We start from the raw sequence: 12,243 nt of genomic DNA, 5'->3' as shown, positions 1-12,243 counted from the left end.
AAAGCAAGGGTCCTAGACAAGGAGGGACTCTTCAGTTCCTTTAGCTGAAGGTCCTCTGACCTCCAATGCCTTTCAAAATTATATCTCGTCTCCAGACTCTTTATTAGTCCCTGGACTCTTTAATCTACGCACGGCCTTTTCCAGATTCCTGAACCCTTCTCGATGCTGGGACAAGAACCCCGGCAATCTAGCCCTGGCCTGGTAGCTCAGCTGGTTAGAGCATCCTCCCCATACACCAAGGTTGCTGGGCTGATCCCCAGGCAGGGTACATACAAGAATCAGCCAATGAATGCATCAATACATGGAACAACAAAGTGATGTTTCTCTATCTTTCTCTCTCTCTTTCAAAAGTCAGTCATAAAGAAAAAGAATGACACCTGCTTTTTCTTCTGCCTGCTCGTTCTGTCTCTGGGAGCTGCCGCCATGTCTGCCCACCTTCAATGGTTGGTCTATGGAACTGCTCCAGCTTCCTGATCAAGAAGAACAAGCAGACATATAGCACTGAACACAATCACCTGAAGTCCAGCAACTCCTTCTGCTACAATGAGCTGATTCACTACAAGAAGGTGGGTATGGAGCCTGCAGCCAACAGCAGAGGTGTGGTGGTCATCATGAAACAGATATCCTGCCAGCGAAAGCCGGCCACCTCCTCCTACGTGTGGACCACCATCAATAAGAACACCCAGGCCACTCTTAGCAGAATCAGCACATGATCCTCAAGAACAGTACTGCCTGGATCCATGCATGGCAGCCATCTGCAAAGCCAGCACCATCCTGCGCAGCCAGAAGCCCGGGATGGTAAAGAGGAAGCTGGCTCACCCCACCAAGAGTCCCTGAGCACCCTAACCCCTAAAATAATAAAGGTGTTAGCAGACTTTCCCAAAAAGGAAATAATAATAATAATGAATGCCGCCTATCATGGGAAAATGGGAAATTTCCAACCCTATGTGCCATTTTTCTCCTTTCTGACCTCTTGAGGGAAATGTTGTCATAATTCTGCCATTGCAGATTCATGGAATTTAATAGCCACTTCCAGAAATTGTGATGAGGAGAAGAATTCTCACTGGCCTCTCCTGGAAGTAAGTAGTCAAAAAGTCCTAGCTCACCTTGGGTGGATGGGGTGGAATGAAAGAGTGAGGTGGGGTAGGGGATTCCTTAGGGGTTTATACCCCCTTATCCACTAGTCAGAAATTAAATTTGAGAAATTTAAGAACACATTTTTATTGTGGAGCTTATTCTCCTTCATGCCCTTCTGCTTTGTGTAGGGACCAAACCATTGGCTAAATCCTTGAACATGTACAATCACAAATATCACATTCAGATAAAATAGGAAAATAAATTTTTCATACAGTCAGGGAAAAAAGAAAGGAATTAAAAAGCTCCTGCAGTGCTATAGTGAACACCAATCCAAAGCTCGACAAAAGAAAGGTCACATGGAAAAAGATATATTTAATAATATAATCTCTTTGTAAATAGGAGAGAGTTGTCTAGGCCAGTGGTCAGCAAACCACATCTCGCGAGCCACATGCAGCTCTTTGTCCCCTTGAGTGTGGCTCTTCCACGTGCGGTATTTTAAATATGAGGGAAGCTTTTCTCAACAGGTTTCAGAAACAGCAAAGTGACGTTAGCCTTTGTTAAAAAATCTCTCAATGCTACTGTAACAGAATTAAATTTTTCTCCCTTTAATATTGACATTGGCAAAAAAAAAGGACACATATGTAATACCCTTTGTAATACTTTAAGCAATATAAAATATATATATAGTGACATTGGCAACTCTGAAATGCAATTACTGGATTTAAAAAACAAAGAACTGCCCTGACCGGTTTAGCTCAGTGGATAGAGCTCTGGCCTGCAGACTCAAGGGTCCCGGGTTCAATTCCAGTGAAGGGCATGTACCTTGGTTGTGGGCACATCCCCAGTGGGGAGTGTGTAGGAGGCGGCTGATCGATGTTTCTCTCTCATCGATGTTTCTAACTCTCTGTCCCTCTCCCTTCCTCTCTGTAAAAAACCAGTAAAATATATTTAAAAAAAAAAAACCCAACATACAAACCTGACTTACCCAAACTTTCCAAGAAGATGCAAGGCCATTGTTCACATTAATGTTTGTCAGTCACTGTCATGATTTAATTTTATGGATATTGTAAGGTAAATTGTGAGGAATTTAATTTTATCAATAAATAATATCGTTATTAAGTATGATATCAAGTTTTATTCAACGTACCTATAGTTTAACTAAGACTTAAAACTTTAAGGAAAGTTTATTAAGTTAATTTTAGGGAAAGTTGTGGAGTGAAAGAAGATGTAGTGTCGAGGATTGAGAAAGGTATGTTGAGATGGTTTGGACATATAGAGAGGATGAACAAAAGGAGATAGACGAAACAAGTATACAAGATGAGTGTGGATGGGAGAGTTGGAAGGGGTCGACCTCAGCAAACGTACCTCAATCAGATTGAGGACATTTTTAGCAAAGGCCAGCTTAGGAGTACCCTAATTAAGTTAATAACAATGTACCTACCTATATAGTTTAAGTTTAAAAAATTTGGCTCTCAAAAGAAATTTCAGTCGTTGTACTGTTGATATTTGGCTCTAGGCAATGTTTCCACACCTTATGAGTTCTCACTGTGTGTGGATAAAGCAAAGGAAACAAGCATGAGGCCTGTATCTGGGCCACTCTCCCCTTCCCTGCTTCCTCCCCAATCTATAGATCTGTAAATAAGCAGCACCATTGATAGAAGTTGATCTAGGGTTCTATGGCTCATTTATGTCTGTGTGTGTATATGATTTTGCCATATACACAAACTCTTCATAGTTCCTAAGGCAGCAGAACATGTTCTACCTTCCAAGAAGCAGAAGAATCTGTCACAGTCTGTCAGAAAAGAACCTTTTGCCCAGGAACTCTTCCAGAAGCCTAACCTTTGTTTACTGTGTTACTGACTTGTTATTCAAATTTGCTATTGCTATGTTATTCAGAGAAGAAATTGGACAGCATTGATACATTCATATTGAGAAATACTGGTAGTGTGTTAGCCTGTAAGGATACTTTGTTGAATGAAACAGAAAAAAACCCTGCACTTCTATAATGTACTGTCTAGGGCAGACAGACAAATTATCACATGAATAGGCACAGTTAAAAACCACAATGAGTGCTGTCTGCTGTCTAAAGTGTAAATTTGTTTCCTTAAAGTTTACAGGGAACCTAATTTCCATTGAAAAATCCAGGAAAGCCTCTCTGAGAAGTCCTCAAGTCCAGCATGTCCTCAATTATGAGAAGGCAGGCATAGAAATGGCAAGGAAGAAGATGAACAAAAGCCCTGAGGTAAGAACTTGGGTGTTTGAGGAAATAACAGAAGGAAAAGTGAGTAGCATAGGGAGGGTGTTAACAGGGCAGTGGAGTGCACAGTTTGTAGAGCAGCGGTTCTCAACCTGTGGGTCGCGACCCCTTTGAGGGTCGAACGACCCTTTAACAGGGGTCGCCTAAGACCATCGGAAAACACATATATAATTACATATTGTTTTTGTGATTAATCAGTATGCTTAATTATGTTCAATTTGTAACAATGAAATTGGGGTCACCACAACATGAGGAACTGTATTAAAGGGTCATGGCATTAGGAAGGTTGAGAACCACTGTTTAGAGGAAGGCAGAGGTTGATTCCCAAAGGATTTGCATGCATGTTATTTTAGGTATAATAGGAAATCCTGGGAAAACGTTTTGGGAGAAGATGACATGATCCAGTTGACATTTTTAGGGTATGACCCTGCAATTTACTCAGAATACTAGTACATCTGTTGGGGAGGAGAAATGCATCCTCCCTCCCTTCCTTGTTTCTTATAGCTGGTCAAATAATTAAAATGACATATGGCAGATTAACATGAGAAAATAAATTGAATATGTACACATAACAAATTCAATTCTGATTCTGCATCCATTCACTTATCAATGCATACTGACTGGTAGAATTTCCTCAGGGCAAACTGAGAATTAGTTGGCTGCCTCTGCAGCCTGTATTTCATCTTGAGTCAAGTGACTCCTCTGAAGAGTATGATTTAGTAAATCCTCATTTTCTGTGGGAGCTGCTTTATTGGAGTGTTGTAGAAAATCTACTGGAAATTATAAAATCCATCCAACAAAGTTTCAAGTTATGTACTAGGAATTCAACAGTCAGGAAGACTGTGTCCCTGTTGGTGATATAGGTTATCTCAAAGTCTACAGATAACCTCATTCTTAGCTACTTATATAAAGGAAAATTGGCTACTACAGACAGTGGTCCAGATGTATAAGCCCAGACGGAAACATGCATTGAATCCCAAATTCTGATAATAAGCTAAGCCAATTTAAGTTTATTTACTCATTCTTCACTGAGCCCTTTCATTTGAACCCTATGAAGAAAGTTGAGAAGATTAATTACAGGTTAAGATAGTAGCATCTTCTTCATGCTTCCTTTCATGTCAAAACAGACACTGTAAGTAAATCTATCCCTTCCTATAGCGTTTCAATATGCATTATCTCTCTTGATCTTCAGAGCAACATCACCAGCAATAAATTCTATGGGGATTTAACTTTGCTTGGTGGTTTCAGTTCCAGGAAGGCTTCAAACAGAAGGTGGAATTTGAGTTGACCCTTGTGGGAGGAGGCATGAAATGTGCTTTGCAGCGAAAGGATTGCCTCTCTCTACATCTAAGGGGTGTTGCCCCAAACACAGTGCTGTTGATGCCCATGCAACTGCATGGACCATGCCTCCCTCTTTCTGCCCTTTTTCATTATGGGTGTGCCATGGCCTTTCCTCTGACTACAACAGCCCCGTGCCCAGGCCTCTTTCATATAGAACAAGGCAGAGGTTATGTGGGGCACTGCCTGGACTGGGAGGCCAGAGACTTAAAAATCTAACCCTAATTTGCAATAGCTGTATAGCATTTGACTCTTTTATCCATTAAAAGAAGGAAAGTGGTTGACAAGATGATCTCTTAGGTGACTCCTCAGTGTAGGACTGTTTATAGAGATGTGGACAGGATTAGGGAAGGATGTTGAGGCACCCAGGGACCTGCAATAACAGAGGCCTGTACCACACCTGAAGGGGAAAGGCGTTCTGACAGCTGGATGAGAGGGAACCTTGCAGGAAGGGTCACCGGCGGGAGCTGTACCTGTGGAGGGGACAGCCACTGCCATAACTGCCCAGTCAGGAAGAGGTGAGAGGAATAAATTCCATGACCTTGCTCCCTTCCTGTCCTCCAAGTTCCCACTAACACCTCCCACTGGCCAAACTCAACAGAAGCCAGAGTACAGAGGCGCCCGGGTGATGCACATGGCAGGGCTCAGCCTCCCGGGACACAGAGCAGAATGACTTTCAGTGGGTCTAGGGCAGGGGTGGGCAAACTTTTTGACTCGAGGGCCACAATGGGCTCTTAAACTGGACCGGAGGGCCGGAACAAAAGCATGGATGGAGTGTTTGTGTGAACTAATATAAATTCAAAGTAAACATCATTTCATTTCAAATGGGCCGGATCCGGCCCGCGGGCCGTAGTTTGCCCACGGCTGGTCTAGGGGCAGATAGAGCATATCCTCCAGAGACCATAATTTGGTTGTTATTTTTATAAAAGTGATAAGTTCTAGCTGCCATTTATTTGATTATTTGTTAATTTAATCAGCCTTTATTTTTATCTCTATTCACAAATATTCTGTGGTAATCAACCTTCTGATAGAGTATCCATTTTGCAAATCAGCCAGTTGAAATGCATTGTGTCTTTAAACCACGTTTTTAAAATTTAACAAATGTTATTTGGGTGCCTTTTCTGTGCAAGCCCTCCCAAGGGACCTACATGGTGTAATAGGACAAGTGGTTCTATCTGTAGTCAGAGATGGGGACACAATTGACATTTATATTTTCACACTGTGAAGAGCAGAGTAGCTGACAAACTGAAAGGCAGGGAGTCAACAAAAGTGCAGTCTATAAATGTGAATTTGGAGAAGCTGTATAGCAAGGACCGTGTGAAGTGAGGAACAAGGGACTTGTCATGAAGTTGCGGTGGAGAATGGGGTTGGATGGATAAGCCTCGGGTCCCTGTTCTAGTCCTCACTCCTCATAACAGACTGTGCCTGCCTCACAATGCTGTGGAGAGAAAAGGACACAGGCAGGGACACCACAATTGGGAAGGAGAGGCAGATATTATACCTCAGCCTCAGGGCAGCCAGGGCAATAAGACACTTGACTCTCAAGGGACAACGGGACGAAGAGATCAGGGACAAGGAGGAGCTTCTGCAGGATGAGTCTCCTGAAACTCCACTGGGCCCAGCTATTCCATGGCCATGTAACTCACAGGGACACAGTCCAGCAGCGGGGTGTCTGAAACTGAGCCCAAAGAAGGAAACACATGCCTGTTCGCCCTCATCTCTGAGTCAGTCACCTGTCAGTTTTCATAACCCTGTGCTCTCCAGTGTCCCTTGAATCTGCCTCACTCATGTTATTTTGTGATGAACATCTTCTCTCTCCTTTCAGGAGACATTTGAGGATAAACAAGCAGGAGGTCTGTGAGCGTCCCTCAAACTCATGTGCTTCAGCATCACCTCATGTGATTTGTGTAAATCGAGCACATGGGGCTTGGGCAACTTGCCCTTCAAATGGCATGTGCTCATCTTGGGGTTCTACTGTGAGGTGAAGTTAGGAAGCAAAGCAACACACGAGAACCTTGTGCTTACCTGGGATTGGCTGTGCATGCTTGCATGCCTGTGTATCTCAAGGGAAAACAAAGATCTTTGGACTTCACATCCATAACTAGATGGAGTCCTTCCAGATTATGATTCATCATATAACTGGGGGGTTTCAGAAAGAGTCACCCCATGATGCGCCTCAGTGGTATGTGGATTATTTTGAGTTAAAGGCAACTGCAACCCTGCAGCTCAAGAAAATCGTCGGCTCTCCCCTTAACTATCTAGAACAGTGGTTCTCAACCTTCTGGCCCTTTAAATACAGTTCCTCATGTTGTGACCCAACCATAAAATTATTTTTGTTTCTACTTCATAACTGTAATGTTGCTACTGTTATGAATCATAATGTAAATATCTGATATGCAGGATGGTCTTAGGCGACCCCTGTGAAAGGGTCGTTCCACCGCCACAGGTTGAGAACCGCTGATCTAGAAGAATTTAAATTAGGAACCAGCCCAATATAAGAGATATCACCAGAAATGCCTTTTTACCTATTTATATGGTAGGGCAAACTAATAATTACTGAGCATGTGTTCTCTCTGCAATTGCCTTCTGAAACCCCAAGGTGCATTATCTCATCTTTAGCTCAGAATGTCATCTATACCTCAAATTTTCCTTACTGTCTCTGAATCTTTCATGTATGCGGGCTCTCTGACCCTATCATGTATGTGGGGTTCCTGTGTGAATGAAATTAAATTAGATTTTCTCTTATCAATCTGTCTCTTGTTGATTTGCTTATTCAACAAGCTGAAAGAACCAAATGAAGAAATGGTGAAATTTACCCCTTCCCCGCATAATCACTTTTTTAATCCATTTTTGGTAGAGAGAAAAAAAATTAATGTAAATAATGTATTTTTAATGTAAATAATATATTTTTAAATAATGTATTTTCCTATTAGAATTAACAGAATAGGAGCAAATCATTTCACTGAAGTTGCTAAGTGTTGCCATTTGGCTCTATACATCCCTGTTGTGGTATTATGGAATGCAGAATTGTAGAATTGCTTGAGGTGGTATTGGTAAACTTTGTATTTACAACTATGATTTATAAGTGCCAATCTTTACTTGATTTTAAATGCAATTTCTTTTTCTGCTTATTTATATATTTAATTCTTCAGGTAACTAATTATAAAAACAAAAGTTACAAATATCTAATTTAGTGTCTGGATTTACAGACCTCTGACTTCATTAACTTCTTGATTTATAAACAGTGAACCAAAAGCCCCAGGTGATAAATGCAAAATCTGCTGGATTTATGCATCTAACCAAGAGCCCTACTATAAATCACTGTCATGTTTGCAAATGTTCCCATTAGTTAGTGGGTTGGCTGTCTGATTTGAAAACACCTCTATCTTCACTATTTAATTCTGATTTGTCTTTTGAATATACAGCTCATTCTGATAATTTGTTACTACCAAGTGCTTGTTTATAAGGCACTGTAATAAATTTTATATCATAAATTTTAAAGGCTTTGAGTTAGGTACACTATATTTTTGAAAACTTTATGGATTAAAAACAATTCTCGGAAGCAAGAAGTAAATTTTACATCCTACAACACAAAACATGGAGTGTTGGTCATAAACTGTTTGTCTTTTCTCTCTGTACTGTCTCTCCACCCCCTGCATTAAGACTTCCCTTTATAACCAAGTGTGTACAGTTGTTGGCTGGACCTAAGCAGTCTTCTAAGCAGAAATATGAGTGTCTGAGCTGAACAGATTGGTATGATTACCATGTACTAAACCTCTTGTTGAATGGGGGAGGGTCTGTAGGTGTTATCTTGGTTGTCTCTTCTATCTGGCCTTTTCATTTGCTAGGGACACACTGGTGCACCTTTGGGCTTAAATCCATGCTTGGGGAGCTCGAATACTTGCTGAGCAGCCTGTTAGTTACATATTTGTTAAAGTTATTTATTGTTTCCCTGGCTAAGGGCTGAGGGACTGATGTTTATCAGTTTTATGCCCTTCCCTACTGGGGACCGAACTACTGCCCACAGTCAGAGAGAATTGCTCCCATAGGGGATCAGGGCAGGGCCTGAGGGCACTGCGTAAAGATTAGCATTTTAAAATGATAATATTCTCAGAGATATTATGCCCAATAAAGAAAATGGATGATTTTCCACTTGGTTATATGAAAGTTAGAAGATATGTGTGGTTCACTGTGTTCCTTAGGTGCATATGATTCACATTTGTACTTTTCTCCCTATCTGAGTGGTATATACATTTACATAGTAAGATTTACTATAAAGGTTTTATCTTATTGCATTTCCAAGAGCTGAAAGCTATTTAAACAGGCAACTAGAGGCATACATATTCTTTTGCATGAACTGACAAACAGTAGACAGAAATTGTCACCCTGTGCTCTCTATATTGCCTTGAGATTTGCAGGAATATGGGAAATGGTGGGTGGTCAATTTGCTATATAGCAGTTAAGATTGACCATAAAGCATTTTTTTTAAAAAAGCATTTTTAACAACAAAGTTTTTAGAATAAGATAGTGCATATATTTGTTAAAAATATTTTTTTGGACTACCCCTGAGCATTGGGATTGGAGTTGGGCACATGGAGAAACTAACAAAATATTCTAGAAGTTCAATACATTGTCTGTATCCCCAAAAGCAAATTAAAGTAGAAGGAAGGATAAAATGAAAACTAGTATTAGAGGGAAAAAAAAAAACACAACAAAAAAACCACAGGCCCAAAATGGCATCTCTCATGATATAAAAGCCCATGATACCAAACCTAGATTTAATACCTGATCTAATTGCAGTTTCAACCTTTCCCAGAAACATAATCTTAACCAACCAGCCTGGAAGCTATTTCCTTCCAGAGTAGTTATGTGAGCCACTGCAAGTCATATCAATCTTTCAGGACTTTAGTTTCTTTACCTTAAAGAGAGAACTTGATTAACAAACATCTGTTGAGCACCTATTATATGCCAGGCACTGTCAAAACTATTGGAGAATGATGGATCATTGAAGCTACAGTCTAACTTCACAGGATTAAAATTCAGAAGAGAAGACAGAATTTTTATAACTAATAAGGTCAGATATGTGTTAGGAAAGTTTGAACAAATACCATAAATGAGGAGAAAAATACCTCAAGGTCCCTTTCATCTTTGCAGTAATAGTGGTTCTGACTGTTGCTTGCAACTACCAGAAGGGGCAGTACAAACTTTGTTCTGTAAGAATTGGAGTTTTCTCTTGTCAAGAGCTCTCTGAGGGAATTGGTTTTGGTTTGCCCACCATGGAACTTTCTAGCAGCTGGATCAGTCTCCCAGTAGGCATTTATCAAAAGCACTTAATGGCAAATAAACTAGCTCAGACCACCTGAGATGAGGGATAACAGATTAGAAAATATTTTGAAATTAAAAAAAAACAACAGCAAACCAATATACCAAAATTTATGTGATGCATATAAAATAGTGCTCAAAGTAAGATTTACAGTTGTAAATGACTACATTAAAATATAATAATGATCTCAAAACAATAATGTATCTTGCCATCTTCAGAAACTAGAAAAAGAAAACCAAGCTAAACCCAAAACAAGAAGAAGGAGGGATGATAAAAATTAGGGTGGAGATAAATAAAATAGGTACTAGAAAACAATAGGGAATCAGCAAAACAAAAAGTTGGTTATTTGAACATATCAAAAAAATGGATAAACTATTAGCTACACAGACTAAGAAAAAAAGAGAGATGTATATTTCTAACAATATCAGGAATTTAAGTGAGACATTACTCTTGACTTTGCAGAAATAAAAAGGAATGTAAGAGACTATTATGAGGTACTGAATATCAACAAAGTATATAATCTAAATGAAAAGGACAAATTCCTATAAACAAATTACTAAACTTTCTATTTTAAGAATTAACACCAACTTTTCTCAAACTCTTTAAAAAAACAAAAGAAAAAGGAATATTTCCTAACTTATTCAATGAGGGCAGTATTATCTGATACCAAATCCAGACAAAGAAAACTGCAGAAAAATGTTTCTTATGACTATAGCTGTAAAAACAAAATACTAACAAACTGAATCCTGTTAAAAGGATTACACACCTTTATCAAATGGGATTTATCCCGAGTGCAAGAATGAGTCTACATATGAAAATCACCAGTATTATATACCATATTAAAAGAAAGAAGAAAAAACCAGCATGATTATCTCAATATATTTTGAAAAAGTATTTGACAAAATCCACTACTCTATTTCATGATAAAAACACTCAAAAATTAGGGATATAAGGGAACTTCCTCAACCTGATAAAAGGGCATCTATGAAAAATCCACAACTAACATGACACTGGTGAAAGACTGAATGTTTTACCTCTAAAATCAGAAATGAGACAAAGATGTCTTCTCTCACCACTTCTATTTAACACTGTGCTAGAAGTTCTAACCAAAGCAGTTAGGAAAGAATATCTATTTATATAAAAACCCTGGGTGTAACATCACTACCTAGGCTCCACCAACCGGAAGGAAGTCAGTCCTGCAGCGGTTGTCTTGGCAACGGCTGTGCCCTCCCAGCTGTTTCCCGGAGCTGTTTCTGGTAAGGGCGAGGTTTGAGGCAGGAACCGGCCTGCGAAGTGTGGACCCACTGAGTCCTGGGTCTCTTTGCCAAGGGCTGCACCCTCCCTGAGCTGTTTCCTGCTAGGCCTGAGGGAAGAACCCACCATCGGAGTGCCAGGAGTACCCAGCAGCAGTCAGTCCTGGGTTGCTGAGGAGGAGGCCACGGCATGGTAGAACTCTGGGTCTGGCCCAACAGGGGGTGTGGCCGGCCTTCAAACCAGACCCTGACAGTAGGGAGGAGGGAGCCCCATTCCTCACAGAATCTGCTGTTGGATAGCTTGCTGTCAGTGGCCTGCCAGCCAGGAACCCCATTCTCCTGCACCCCAGACCCTGACAGGAGGGAAGAGGAAGCCCCATTCCTCACGGAATCAACAGGTGGCCAGCTTGCTGTCAGGGGCCTGCCAGCTAGGAATCCTATTTACCTGCATATCTGTATAAAGTTTTAATACATTATATTAGAGGTCGTGGTGGTACTGTTTTACCCACAGTGTCTACAGGAATTGCTGCAAATTTATTTCTCGGTGGAAGTACCTTTCATTCCCAATATAAGTTACTGATTCCATTAAATGAAACTTCAATGTCTAGACTCGATATAAACAGTGAAGTTGCTAAAACTATTAAAAAGGCCCAACTTCTCATTATTGATGAATGCACCATGGCATCCAGTCATGCTATAAACGCCATAAACAGATTACTAAGAGAAATTATGAATTTGAATGTTGTATTTGGTGGGAAAATTCTCCTTCTTGGAGGGGATTTTCGACAATGTCTCAGTATTGTACCGCATGCTATGTGATCAGCCATAGTACAAACGAGTTTAAAGTACTGGAATGTTTGGGGATGTTTCAGAAAGTTGTCTCTTACAACAAATATGAGATCAGAGGATTCTGCTTATAGTGAATGGTTAATAAAACTTGGAGATGACAAACTTGATAGCAGTTTTCATTTAGGAATGGATATTATTGAAATCCC

General features: G+C 40.3%; 1 pseudogene; it reads left to right on the top strand.

Annotated features, from left to right (window-relative positions):
- Positions 1–423: 423 nt before the first annotated feature.
- LOC102238890 lies at positions 424–837 on the top strand (annotated as a pseudogene).
- The last annotated feature ends 11,406 nt before the right edge of the window (positions 838–12,243 follow it).

This window comes from Myotis brandtii, unplaced genomic scaffold (genome assembly GCF_000412655.1).
Source record: "Myotis brandtii unplaced genomic scaffold, ASM41265v1 scaffold2702, whole genome shotgun sequence".
Lineage (NCBI taxonomy): Eukaryota > Metazoa > Chordata > Mammalia > Chiroptera > Vespertilionidae > Myotis > Myotis brandtii.
Note: the sequence above shows the minus strand (reverse complement) of the source record. Positions and strands in the feature narration are given on the sequence as shown.